The sequence below is a fragment of the Neovison vison genome, chromosome 1, assembly GCF_020171115.1.
Source record: "Neovison vison isolate M4711 chromosome 1, ASM_NN_V1, whole genome shotgun sequence".
Taxonomy (NCBI): Eukaryota; Metazoa; Chordata; class Mammalia; order Carnivora; family Mustelidae; genus Neogale; species Neogale vison.
Window position 1 is genome coordinate 65,056,263 of NC_058091.1, and position 13,676 is coordinate 65,069,938.

The 13,676-nt window shown below is 36.9% G+C and overlaps 1 protein-coding gene across 4 annotated transcripts in view; it reads left to right on the top strand.

Moving 5' to 3' along the window:
• Window positions 1–13,676, top strand: part of MAP3K5 (mitogen-activated protein kinase kinase kinase 5) — a 236,180-nt gene that overhangs the window by 126,409 nt on the left and 96,095 nt on the right. The gene's annotated exons all lie outside the window — the stretch shown is intronic.

Here is a 13,676-nt window from a genome sequence, read left to right on the forward strand (position 1 = left end):
AGTATCAGCCAAGATCTGTTGCCTCATTATTGCTGTCGGTGGCTCTGCCCTTGGGCTGGCTTTCTTAGGCTTGCAAAGTGGCCATGGTCATTCCAGGCATGAATCCAGTTTAGCTACACCACGGTCTGGAGAGGAAATGGAAGCCATCTTTTTCTTAGAACTGGGAAAGCATGCTCACAAAAACCTACCCCAGACTTTCCTTACTTCTTTATGCTTCTGGTATTCCATCATCAGCCCAATACTGCACAAATCACTGGGAAGGAGGACAGGATTGTTACAACTGCAACTGGCTTAAACTTACTGTTTTGGGAGGAATAAATGCTCTGTTGTGAGAACTAAAAGAAGCAGCATATGTTAAAGTCCTAGAATTTAGTAGGCACCTAGTACTATCGTTTTGGTGTAGAATATGTGAAAATATTTTGTATTTCTTTATATATTGTTACGTTTATCCGCATTCAACATGAACACTGACTTAGATGAAGTTTCCCTTTTCCTAAAATATTACCATGTTTTCTTTCTGTTCTTCCTGCATCTAGCTGAACATGTAGTTGATGAGAGAAAAATTAGAGTTTGTATACTTTTTCATGGGCCTTATTTAAATTTCACATACCAGAGCTGTCGTGGGGTACCGTGGATAGGCCATGCATGTTTGCAATTGTATTTGGTTTTAGACATGATGGCATTCTCATTCTTAAGGGGAGATACAAAGTCATTTGCAGCAATTTGAAAGGAAATTAGGTGCTTGTACAATATTAATGTAATCATGTCTCTCCTGTTGTAATGCCAAAAAAGGTCCATAACCAGGAAATTGAAAGCATTCAGCCTGTTTTTAGCATTAATATGTTCATTTTTCCCTAGTAACTTGTGAGAGGACAGACAGCTTTGCCTTATCAACTACTTTTCTTTGACGTCAGTGACAGTGCTATTCAAACAGTAATGTGTGCCTAATAACTACTTAGTTTTTACATTATTAATAGGGTTGGCTTTACTTTGGGAGAGTTATGTAACAGGCCAATCGACCTACAAATAGAGACCAGTGCCTATTTTCCATTTGCCAGATTAGCCCTTTTTTTTCTTTTTCTTGGCTTCGAGATATCTTTCTCTATGTTATCTCCATTTCCACTACCCTCTGTGTCCCTCAGAGTTTTATCTCACCATTCCCCTGACATCATTTTTGATCCGTCCTTTATTGTGTCTGTTAGGTGAGTTTCCAAATTTGAGATGATTTTTTTAAAAAATTTTATTTATTTATTTGAGAGAGAGAGAGAGCACAGCAGAGGGAGAAGGAGAAACCAGCTCCCCGCTGAGCAAGGAGCCTGATGTAGGGCTCAATCTTAGGAGTCTGGGACCATGACCTGAGCTGAAGGCAAACATTTAATTGACTGAGCCACCCAGGCACACACCCCCCCCCACTATTTTTTTTTTTATTTTTAAGAACTCAAAGCCTGAAGAGTTTGTAGTAACTCAGCATGACCCCTAGCTCATTGATGTTCAGATGTAGAGGGCTCCTAAGGGACCAGCAGCTCCAGGATGACCTGGAGATCCAGGAAGAACATACACTGTACGCACAGTTGCTTTATTTATTTATTTAATTTTTAAAGAAGATTTTATTTATTTATTTGGCACAGAGAGAGAGAGAGATCACAAGTAGGCAGAGCAGCAGGCAGAGAGAGGGGGGGAAGTAGGCTTCCTCCTGAGCAGAGAGCCCGATGAGGGGCTCAATCCCAGGACCTTAAGATCAAGACCTGAGCTGAAGGCAGAGACTTTAACCCACTGAGCCACCCAGGTGCCCTCACAGTTGCTTTATAAGCTAGCACCCTGGTAAATTGGTTGCATGTCTTGGCCTTGCTTTAATGACACACCCAGCAAACAATAGATTGGATGAAGCCCTGTTATGGCCTAACCAGTTGAAATCCAGGAATGGTAGTATTCAGGATGTCGCTGTGGAGGTTCCTAATTGCAGCTAACAAGTACTCAGCACCTAAGGAGGGCAACTAAGGCTTGCTTTATGTAACTCAGTTGTCAGAGGGTTGAGTGAGAAAGCTAGATGTTTGCCAAGCATTATGCTGAAAAGGAAGGAGAACGTGGAAGAATAGGGCTGATTTCACTCAGTGAATTAAAATGATCATTTCCAAGCCTGGCTGAACATCACAGTCGTTTGTGGAGTTTTTCAGCTATGTGGATGGAGTTCTTTGTCCTGGGAGATTCTGAGTCCATGTTATTGAATAGATTAACCACAATTGATAATATGCTTATTCTTTTTTTAGTAAAGTTTAGATTTTCTCCATATTTTGCTGTCACTCCCTTCCTCCTAAATCTTCACTGTTCTTCACGTCTTTAAAGATTAAGTTTAAAACCCGGGTCCCACTTTTATCTGCCCTTCAGAGCTTCCCCAGGGTATCTCCTCCCATCTTCCCAGCCTTTTTAGAATATGGGGTTTACATTTTAATTTGAGAGAATTGGCAGTTATTGGAAGGGTAAGTTTAGATTGGTCACAAACATGTGAAAACAGTTCATTCTCAAGAGCAGTCAAATAAGTACATGTTAAAATTCCAAGCTAGGCTTTCTTGTTATCAATTGGCAAAGATGAAAAGAGATGAGGGTATTCTATTTCGGCATGAATGCGATGGAAAGGTCTCTCTCCTACACTGCTCCTAGGAAAGTGAATTGGTAAGATCTTTGTGGAAAGCAATTTGGCATTATGCATCAAAAACCTTGACATACTTCATGTTCTTTAATCCAGTTATGTCCTTTGGAAACTATCCTGAAGAAACAGCAGATACAGAAACAAAGATGTGTTTGCAGCAGTGTTTATGACACTGAATTTTATGGTAACAAAAAATTGGAAGGAACCTAAATGTCCAGCTGTTGGCGAAAATGTTAAACAAAGGGTAGCCTCCCCATCTGATGGACTATCTATCACTCATTCAAAATTGTGGTGATGGGGTTTGGTGATAAAAATATAGGTACCATAAAACTTACCATCTTAGCTGTTTGAAGTCTAGTTCAATAGCGTTAAGTACATTTTTTGCAACCATCGCCACTCTCCGTCCACAACACTTCTCATCTTACAAAACTCGAACTCTCTACCCTTTAGACAACTTCCCATTTTCCCCTCTTCCCAGCCCCTGGTGACCAACATTCTACTTTCTGTCTCTATGAATTTGCCTACTCTAGGTATTTCATATAGGTAGAATCATATGGCATTTAAGGCTGATTAATACTCTATTTTATGTATAGACTGTATTATATTTATCCATTCATCCATTGATGGACATCTGTCTTGTTGTCACCCTCTGGGCCATTGTGAATAATGCTGCTATGAACACTGGTGTACAGATAATCTGAGTTTCCTCCTTTCAGTTCTTTTGGGTATATACCCAGAAGAAAATGGTGGTTTAAAAAAAGATTTGATAGTAACACACATCATGCCATTCAATCAAAATTTTAAAACAGATTATAAAAATAACATGATTCTCTTTTTTGGGGGGAAAAAATGTCTGTGAAGGGGAAAAGGACTGGAAGAAGATAGTTAGAATTTGGGGTTGTTTTATTTTCTTCCAACTTTTCTGTATAATAAGGATCATATACAAATAAGTAGTTTGAAATGAAGGGAAGGTCTCCCCCCCCCCATCTAAATTGATGGAGTGATTTGGCACTAGTTTTCTTCTTACGCTGTCCTGCTTTGTCTGTGAGTTATTTTATGAGTGATAACTTAAGAAATATCCCTAGAGATGCAAAGCATCATGAAATCTAATTTAATTACTTTTATGTCTCCCAGAAAGAATCACAGCTGTTATATCACAAAGCAAGAAAAATGACAGCTAAATGGAGAGAACTTGACTTGAGCTCAGTTTCTTCTTTGATGGAAAGTAGATGCTCTCTAGCTAGAAATAATCAACTCAAGAATATTTCCTTTATTCTTGACTTTGTTGAACATCTCAGTGCAGATGCAAAAAATGAGCTGTCTTTGTTCTAAAGACTTCATCACTCACTTCATAATCAAGTACTTGCCTCTTTTAGAGCTAGTTTGCAATCAGGTGACAAATACAGTTGCTAATAATAAGGCAGCCTTGAACAAAAATCTCTTGCTTTGGAAGCTCAACTAAGAAGTTTGCATCTTTTCAATGTAATAATGAATTGAAGAGTGCAAAGTACTTACTTTTTCCAGTAAATATTTAGTATTAAAATGGGGAAAAAAATCAACAGTAGTGGACATAACTTCATTCAGTTACTCAAATGTAGTCACTAGAATCCTCTTAAGATGTGAATATCTAATTTCATCCTCGAGATTTATTTCATGAAGTCATCTTTAGTTTAGCTTACTCACCTCTGGTGATTTTATTTCTCTATAGATAGGTTTACACTATTAATCATTGTTGATAGATTTCTTTATGTAAGGACTTACATTCACATTCATTTATCCTCTTGCCAGTTAAATGGTGAAGTTTTCAACAACATAAAACTTCTTTGGGGGAATTTTATAGGCACATTCAGCAGTATTGCTATATTATTCTTTTAAAAATATTAGTCTCTAGGGGCGCCTGGGTGGCTCAGTGGGTTAAAGCCTCTGCCTTCAGCTCAGGTCATGATCCCAGGGTCCTGGGATCGAGCCCCGCATCGGGCTCTCTGCTCAGCAGGGAACCTGCTTCCTCCTCTCTCTCTGCTTGCTTCTCTGCCTACTTGTGATCTCTGTCTGTCAAATAAATAAATAAAATCTTTAAAAAAACATTAGTCTCTAATAAGATCAATCAAATATATTTTGTGACAAAATATATATAAAGAATATATCAATAGCTCTTTCTGTAGTATATGGAATATAAACTTTATCCTTGATGTAAAAGCAGTTCTTCCTGCTTTTATTTGTCATAATTTATCCCGTTTCACCCAACTCCCTTTAACTAAAACAGAAAAGCAAAACAAAGCAAAAAAACCAGAAAGTAATGAAAAAGGACTAAAATTTTTTTGAATATACACCAAAGGATAAAGCAGGGTGATACCAAGAGCTCAGCTTTGGAATTGAGCAGAATTGGGTCAAGTTCCTACTATACCATTTGTGTTTGTTGTTGTTGTTGTTGTTGTTTTTTCACTGAAGTTTTATTTATTTTTATTTTTTTATTTTATTTTTTAAAAATAAATTAATTTATTTATTTTCAGAAAAACAGTATTCATTATTTTTTCACCACATCCAGTGCTCCATGCAAGCCGTGCCCTCCATAATACCCACCACCCGGTACCCCAACCTCCCACCACCCCGCCACTTCAAACCCCTCAGATTGTTTTTCGGAGTCCATAGTCTCTCATGGTTCACCTCCCCTTCCAATTTCTCCCAACTCCATTCTCCTCTCTAACACCTCCTGTCCTCCATGCTATTTGTTATGCTCCACAAATAAGTGAAACCATATGATAATTGACTCTCTCTGCTTGACTTATTTCACTCAGCATAATCTCTTCCAGTCCCGTCCATGTTGCTACAAAAGTTGGATATTCGTCCTTTCTGATGGAGGCATAATACTCCATAGTGTATATGGACCACATCTTCCTTATCCATTCGTCCGTTAAAGGGCATCTTGGTTCTTTCCATAGTTTGGTGACCGTGGCCATTGCTGCTATAAACATTGAGGTACAGATGGCCCTTCTTTTCACAACATCTGTATCTTTGGGGTAAATTTGTAATGTGCATGACTTAATATGTCCAGTCTTTAGTGTCCTGATCAGTAATCTTGAGAGAATCCTCTCTGCCTTAAAGAATTGTCAGAATTAGAAATACTATGCTTGAAGCGTCTAATGCAATCCTTTGTACCTAGTAGGTGCTCAGTAATGAGAGGCAGCTGTTACTAGTGTGTCTGTTTGGTATTGTTACTATTTGGTATTAATCACAGCATTCTTGGGTGGAGAACATCATCTGTGCTATGTCATACTATTGTTAGAAATATCCTATCCCTGTTCATAGGTAGGCGGTCTGTCCCACCCATGACACCAGGTTTGGGTGTATGTCTTGCTTGTTGCTCCTTATCAGCAGAAGCTGTGGTTGTGCCGTGTATATTTTTCCTTGGTCATTTTTCCTGGGGAAAACGACTCCTGCAGACTGAGACCCAGAAGGAAAACAATGTGGAGCAAAGCTGAGCCACCTAATGTAGAAATGTGGCATGAACAGACATTGCTAGTTCCTAGGATTTGCAGTTGTTTGATACTGTGACACACTTGCCCTAAAATGACTGCTACATCACCTTCAGCTAAAATGGATGCTTTTGTTCTTTCAACATCTATATGTTAACATCTATATTTTAACATTATTTTAGCATCTTCATTTTAACAGTAATTTATCAAGTTTGAGTCTTAAAAAAAAAGCCAATGAAATGATAAAATATGTTTGGAAAATTAGCATCAAGGAAGTAGAGAATACAAATATGCACATCGTAAGGATTAACATGCTTGGTATAACTGACTTCCAAGTCAATAGGCATTTTAGTAGAGCATGAAAAAACAATCATATGCTACTTCTTCAGAAGAAACTGTGCACTCCCTAGGAATAAATTAAAGGAATGTCTTATATAAGATACTCAGTAGACAACAGTGCAAGCTATATAAACAGTATCCTCAATATTTTATGAAACAGTGAATTTCAGCAACTTTAAAATGTAATCTGGTGAAGGGGATATGAAATGCATTAATTTAATGTGGTCAAAGGATGTAGCTTTCTGGGTGTATGGTTTTTATCAAAGTCAGATTTTAGACTACTGAAGAAAGTGAATAGATACTTGAGTCTTCTATGAACCATTGTATTTATCACTTGTCTCAGCTTGGTTCTTGATAAGAAATGGATGCAGACTTTCTTCATTCAACAAGTATTTCATATTCACCTGCAATGTGTCAGGCATCCTGATGATTTAGGCATTGGAGATTCAGTGGCCAACAGGACTGACAAGGTCCCTGCTCTCATGGAGTTTGCAGTCTGTTGGGGGAGACAGATGATAGAATAAAATGTAATTTCAGATTGTTATAAATTCTATAACAGATATAGAATTACACAGTTTTCTTTTTTTTCTCTTAAATCATGTTACTATGTGGTTTTCAAGAAAATTTTCCATTTTACATAAGTTGCCATAGTTATTGGCATTAAGTTATTCTGAATATCATTTTACTTTTAGGGATTTTGTTTTTGGGGCATCTGGGTGGCTCAGTCAGTTAAGAGTCTGCCTTAGGCTCAGATCATGATCCTAGAGTCTTGGGATGGAACCTAGCGTCAGGCTTCCTGCTCAGCAGGGAGTCTCCTTCTCCATCTGCCCCTCCCGCCTGCTCATGTTTGCACTCTCTCTCTCTCTCTCTGAAATAAATCTTTAGAAAATAAAATTTAAAAATATTTTAAAACTTTATAAAAATATAATTTATTTTATTTTTTTTAAAGATTTTATTCATTTATTTGACAGACAGAAATCACAAGTAGGCAGAGAGGCAGGCAGAGAGAGAGAGGAGGAAGCAGGCTCCCCGCTGAGCAGAGAGCCCGATGCGGGGCTTGATCCCAGAACCCTGGGATCATGACCTGAGCCGAAGGCAGAGGCTTTAACCCACTGAGCCACCCAGGCGCCCCAATTTATTTTTAAGTAATCTCTGCACCCAGTGTCGGAGCTTGAACTCACAACCCCCAGATCAAGAGTCACATGCTCTCCCAACTAAGCCAGCTGGGCACCCCTCCTTTTCATTTCTTCTTAATACTAACAGGACCTGAACTAATGTCCTTCTTTTTGTTCCCAATAGTGTAGCATAAGAGTAGCTTATATTCTCTCTCTCTCTCCTCTCTCTCTTGTTGTCTGATGAGCGGTTTGCCTTGGAGTTTATCATTTTATTAATCTTCTCATATAGAACGAACTTTTGGCACTGCTGATTTTTTTATTACACTTTTTATTTCATTAATTTCTGCTCTTTCCTATATTATATCTTTCCTTCTATTTTGGGGATAATATGCTATAATTTTCCTAGATGGGAGCTTATGGCATTGATTTTTCAACCCTGCTCTTTTTCCAACATATGCATTTAAAAGTATAAATTATTCTACATCCCAGAAATTTTGATATATTGAACTTTCAGTATTGTTCAGCTCAAATATCTTTTCATTATCAGCATGACTTTTCTGAAGTCATAACCCCTGGGTTATTCAGAAGAAGGTTGCTCAATGTCCAAACATATCTTTTTTTCTTATTCTTTAGTTTAATTCTATTGCAATGAGAGAACACACTCTGCATTATTTTAGTTTTTTTGAAATTTGTTGATAAATGCCTTGTGACCCAGGAGATGGTGCACTGTTGTTGGACGTAGTGTTCCACATAAGTCAGTTAGATTACTTTGGTTAATCGCCTGGGTGGCTCAGTGGGTTGAGCCGCTGCCTTCGGCACGGGTCGTGATCTCGGGGTCCTGGGATTGAGTCCCGCATCGGGCTCTCTGCTCGGCGGGGAGCCTGCTTCCTCCTCTCTCTCTCTGCCTGCCTCTCTGCCTACTTGTGATCTGTCTCTGTCAAATAAATAAATAAAATCTAAAAAAAAAAAAAAATCTTGTTGTTCTAATCTTCCATATCCTCATTAATATTTTTTGTCTGCTTGTTTGATCATCACTGAGAGAAGTGTTTTAAAATCTCCAGGTATGAATATAATTTTATCTAATTTTTAGTCCTATCAATTTTTGCTTTTATGAATCCATGTTAATTGGTAAGTTTAGGATTATAAATTTTTTTATTTCCTTTTATTATTATGAAATGTCCCTCCTATGTCTTATAATAACTTTTGCCTTAAAGTCTTTTATCTGATATTAATATATAATCACAACAAACTTCTTTCAGTTAATATTTGAGCAGTATGTCTTCTTGCATCATTTTACCTTCAAATTAACTGTGTCCTTGTATTTAAAGTGTGTCTCTTAAATGTGTATAATTGAAATTGCCCTTTCTTTCCTTCTTCCCTCCCTCCCTTCCTTCCTTTCTTCCTTTGCTGTTGTTGTTCAGTCTAACTTGACAAAATTCTCTTATTTGTAGTGTTTGGGTCATTTATATTTGTTGTGATAACTGGTATTTGCAGTTATGTTTATCATCTTGCTATTTTTTTCTATTTGTTTCATTGTTCTATTTTCTTTTAGTCTTCCATCCCCCCCATTTTCTATTAATTTAATATTATGTTTTATCTTCTATTAGCCCTTTACTAATACTTTTTATATTATTAGTTTAGTAGTTCCCTAGAGATTGCCATCTACATCCTTGACTTTTATAGTGTACCTTAAATTTGTACTTTACCACCTCCTGAACAAGGAAAGAAACTTAGGGGAGTTTAAATAATCAAGTTTTTGAAATGTTAATATCTTTTATGTACAGTCACCTATTTACCCTTTCTGATATTCTTTCTTTCTGCAATTCAGTGTTTCAACTGGAATTATTTTTCTTTAGTCTGAAGAAGTACTTTTAGGTATTTTGTGTAGTGTGGATCTGTTGACAATTAATCCTCGCAGGTTTTGCTTGCTTGAAAGCATCTTTCTTATACTTTTTCTTTTTTCCTTTTTTCACTCTAAAAATGTCATTGCATTATCTTTTGGCTTCCCTAATTTGTATTGCTAAATCTGTTTTATTTTTCCTTTATAAGAATGTATCTTTTTCACTCTGGCTGATTTTAGGATTTTTCTGTGTCTTTGGTTTTGGCATTTAGATTGTGATTATTTCATTTTATCCTAACTTGAAGTTTGCTGAGTTTCTTGAATCTGTGGGTTAATGTTTTCAACAGTTTGGTAACATTTTTGGCCATTGTGTCTTCAGATATTTCTTGTGTTCTGTATTTTCCCTTCTTTCTGGAGTAACAATATTACATATGTTGGATAGCTTAACTGTGTCCCATATGTCTCATGCTTTCTTGTGTTTTCCCCCTCTTTTTTTCTGTCTGCTTCCATTTAGGTATGCTGTATTGACCTATTCATTTCACCAACTCTGTCCTTTGCTCTGTCTAGTCTATTAAACCCATCCAAAGGTTCCTTTGATTCTTTTTTCTTAAGATTCCAACCCTCTATTGAAATTGTTTATCTTTTTATTCCTGTCCATCTTTTTCTTGATTTTTATCATATTTGTAATAATTAGTTTAAACTCCTTGTTTATAAACTCCAGCATCTGAATTATCTCTAAGTCAGCTACTCTTGTCTGTTTTTGCTCTTTTGTTTATTGGTCACATTTTTTGGCTTTTTGCATGTCTCATAGTTATTATATCCCATATATTTTCTATTTAAGAATTTTTAAGACTGAAGATGGTTTATTTTCTCTCACAGGAAGTTCTTACTTTCCTTTTTAGCCAGATGGGTTAAGAAGATGATTACTTCAAAGAATGCAATTGAGTTGGGGCACCTGGGTAACACAGTTAATTAAGCTAAGACTCTTGGTCTTAAGACTTTGGCTCAGGTCATGATCTCAGGGTCCTTAGATTGAGCCCACACAGGGTTCTGCATTCAGTATGGAGTCTGCTTATGATTCTTTCTCCCTTGGAGCGTCTGAGTGGTTCAGATGGTTACACCTCTGCCTTTGGCTCAGGTCATGATCTCAGAGTCGTGGGATGAAGCCTCACATCTGGCTCCCAGCTGCCCCAGTGGGAATTCTGCTTCTCCCTCTCCCTCTGCCTCTCTCCCCGCTTGTGTGCTCTCTCTGTCTTTCTCTCAAATGAATAAATGAAATATTTTTTTAAAAAAAGATTCCTTCTCCCTTGCCCTCTGCCCCTCTCACCCCTCCTCAAATAAATAAAGAAGTCTTTATTGAAAAATGCAATTGAATTGAGTTGGTCTGGGTTTCAGTTTTGGTTGACCCAGTCTATCTTGATTTTGTCTCAGCTTTTGATTGAGAGCCAAACAGATCTCTATCTCCTTATCCCTGAGTGCTGTGAGTGATTTCATGTCTACCCTTTGAAGTTTTGAGTTTAACTCTTTGTTCTTTCACATCATACAGCTCTAAAATTTGGCAATTTTTTTAGGGAGGAGACTGTCATATCTTTGTTGCCAGCTCCTCTTGCTAGTGGCACTTTACTTCTAAGTCCTGCCAGACTTGAGGAAATTTCACTCTTCCATCCCAGCCCTGCCTCATCTCCCAGCTGCCTGTACAACCCAGCATTCAACAAATGCCCTGTGGAGAGGTTCCTCCAGGTATCATTCCCTCATGCCAACCCATGCAACTATCAGGAAACCCACTAGTTTCTCTTTTCCCTGGTAGAGTTTCAAATAGAAAGTTCCTCTGCTTATGCCAAGCCCAACCCTCATCTTATGGTCAGAATGAGCAAATGCCCCTGTAGAAGACAAAGCAATTCAGCTCATCTTGCAAGGGCACTTTCCTTCTCTGAAGCTTTATTTGAATGATGTTTTTAATTGTTGTTGCCATAGATCTCCAGTGTCTATAAAAATATATTTTTGAGTATGTATCCTTTTCCACATAGTTGTTACAGCAGAAGTGATGGCTTCTAGCTAGACTCCTACATCTACTTTGAAGCTTAAGTTTTCCCCCAGGCATTAAATAGTCTTCTATAATTTAAATGGTATATATCTTTCAAACATTTAGAATACATTTTATTTCCTATTAAACTTTGTAATATTGGAAATTTAGAGTAATTTTTCAACTCACAACAAATATCCTTATAACTGAATTTTTTATTGCATATTTGATGCTTTTCCTTAGGAAAAATTCATTGATGTATAATTATTGTGTCAACAGGTATGCTTAATTTTTTAAAATTTTACAATTTTGGTATATACTGACAAATTTTAGGCAAGAAATACTGTACTAATTTACTTTGACAGTGTGTGAGAATTTTTAATTCCTATGGGTGGTATATTAATAATATATGACAGGGTTTTATTTCTCTTGTAACACAGCCTACATGTTATCTTAATCTTCAGGAGAATCCAGAAAATGTTAAAACTTTCTCCTAAGTACTAAAGTCGTTCTCATGGAATGCAATGAATCCTAGAAAAACAAATTATTAATTTTATTGGCATTCATATTTTGGTTAAAAACATAAAAATATATATATGTATACTATATATTGTAACATACAAACACATGTAAGCCAAACTTTTCATTTTGGTTGGTTTTGGCACATAGGAAGTCCTTAGTCAATTTTTATTGATTGGTTTGGGCATGTCTTGTTTTTTGCATTTAAACTTTAATATCTTTAAGAGAAATTTCATGTTCTTTGGTTTTAGGAAAAAGGAAAGAATTTATTTGTTGGAAAATATTGCATATCTTGATATGAATTGAGAGAAAATAGAATATACAACTTCTTTCTTCTCTGCTCTTTGTAGTGGGATATTCTACTTGTCTCTGAACAAACACAAAAACTTCTGAGACTTAAATGAGTCTAAGATTTAAAAATCATGTCTTTCCTTTATATGACTAGTTTTAAATATCAGCAGTCTGGGTGCATGTTTTTTCCATCTTAGAACTGGGAAACACATGTACTTCTAGAGAGGTAAAAATGCTTTTAGATCACCAGCAGTGGTGTACTTGGAAATTTTCTGTTCTTCCTCCCATGTTGTAATTATTTAAGCCAACTAGTTAAGATTAATACTTGCTTGACTTTTATTTCTATTCAGAGATACTTATTCTTTTTTTTTTCCCAATTTATTTATTTTCAGAAAAACAGTATTCATTATTTTTTCACCACACCCAGTGCTCCATGCAAGCCGTGCCCTCCATAATACCCACCACCTGGTACCCCAACCTCCCACCCCCCCCCGCCACTTCAAACCCCTCAGATTGTTTTTCAGAGTCCATAGTCTCTCATGGTTCATCTCCCCTTCCAATTTACCCAAAAGCACATACCCTCCCCAATGTCCATAACCCTACCCCCCTTCTCCCAACCCCCCTCCCCCCAGCAACCCACAGTTTGTTTCGTGAGATTAAGAGTCACTTATGGTTCCCGGGTCTTACCTTTTAAATAGAATAAGTATCTCTGAATATTTCTATTCAGAGATACTTATTCTATTTAAAAGGTAAGACCCGGGATGCCTGGGTGACTCAAGTAGGTTAAGCATCTGACTCTTGGTTTTGACTCAGGTCATGAAGTCATGGGTAGTGAGATGAGGCGCTGTGTCAAGCTCTGCGCTCCGCATGGAGTCTGCTTGAGGTTCTCTCCCTTGCCCCTCTCCCCACTCACACATATGCACATGCTCTCTCAAATAAATAAATAAATCTTAAAAAAATAAAAACCTATTAAAAACCTATTGTGAATTAAAAGTGACTGTTGTGCATTAAAAAAAGAAAAAGACCCTTAAACAGGTCACATAATCCTTAATATCCAGAAAAATGTACTTTTTCTTTCCTTTTGAAGCTTAACTTGTCATTTTAAGTTATGGAAAATTTCAAGCATGTATAAAAGCCAAGAAGAGTATACTATTATGCGTACAGCTGTGTCTGCCACCACTTTTGCTATTCCTGTCTTTTAACAGTTAATAATTTAAGTGGGAATGTCTTTATTTTGGAATTGTAGTGGTTTTTTTCTGTATAACCTTTTTTTTTGGTATCATCAAATCATCATTCATTCAGTAGGTAGCCCTTAAATTTTGCTTAATTTGATTTTTTAAAGTAAAGATTTCATTTTTCATGTTTGTGTCAAGCATTTCTAGCAGTCACCAGGGTGTTTATTTTCATTTTTTTCTTCATGCTCCAAAAT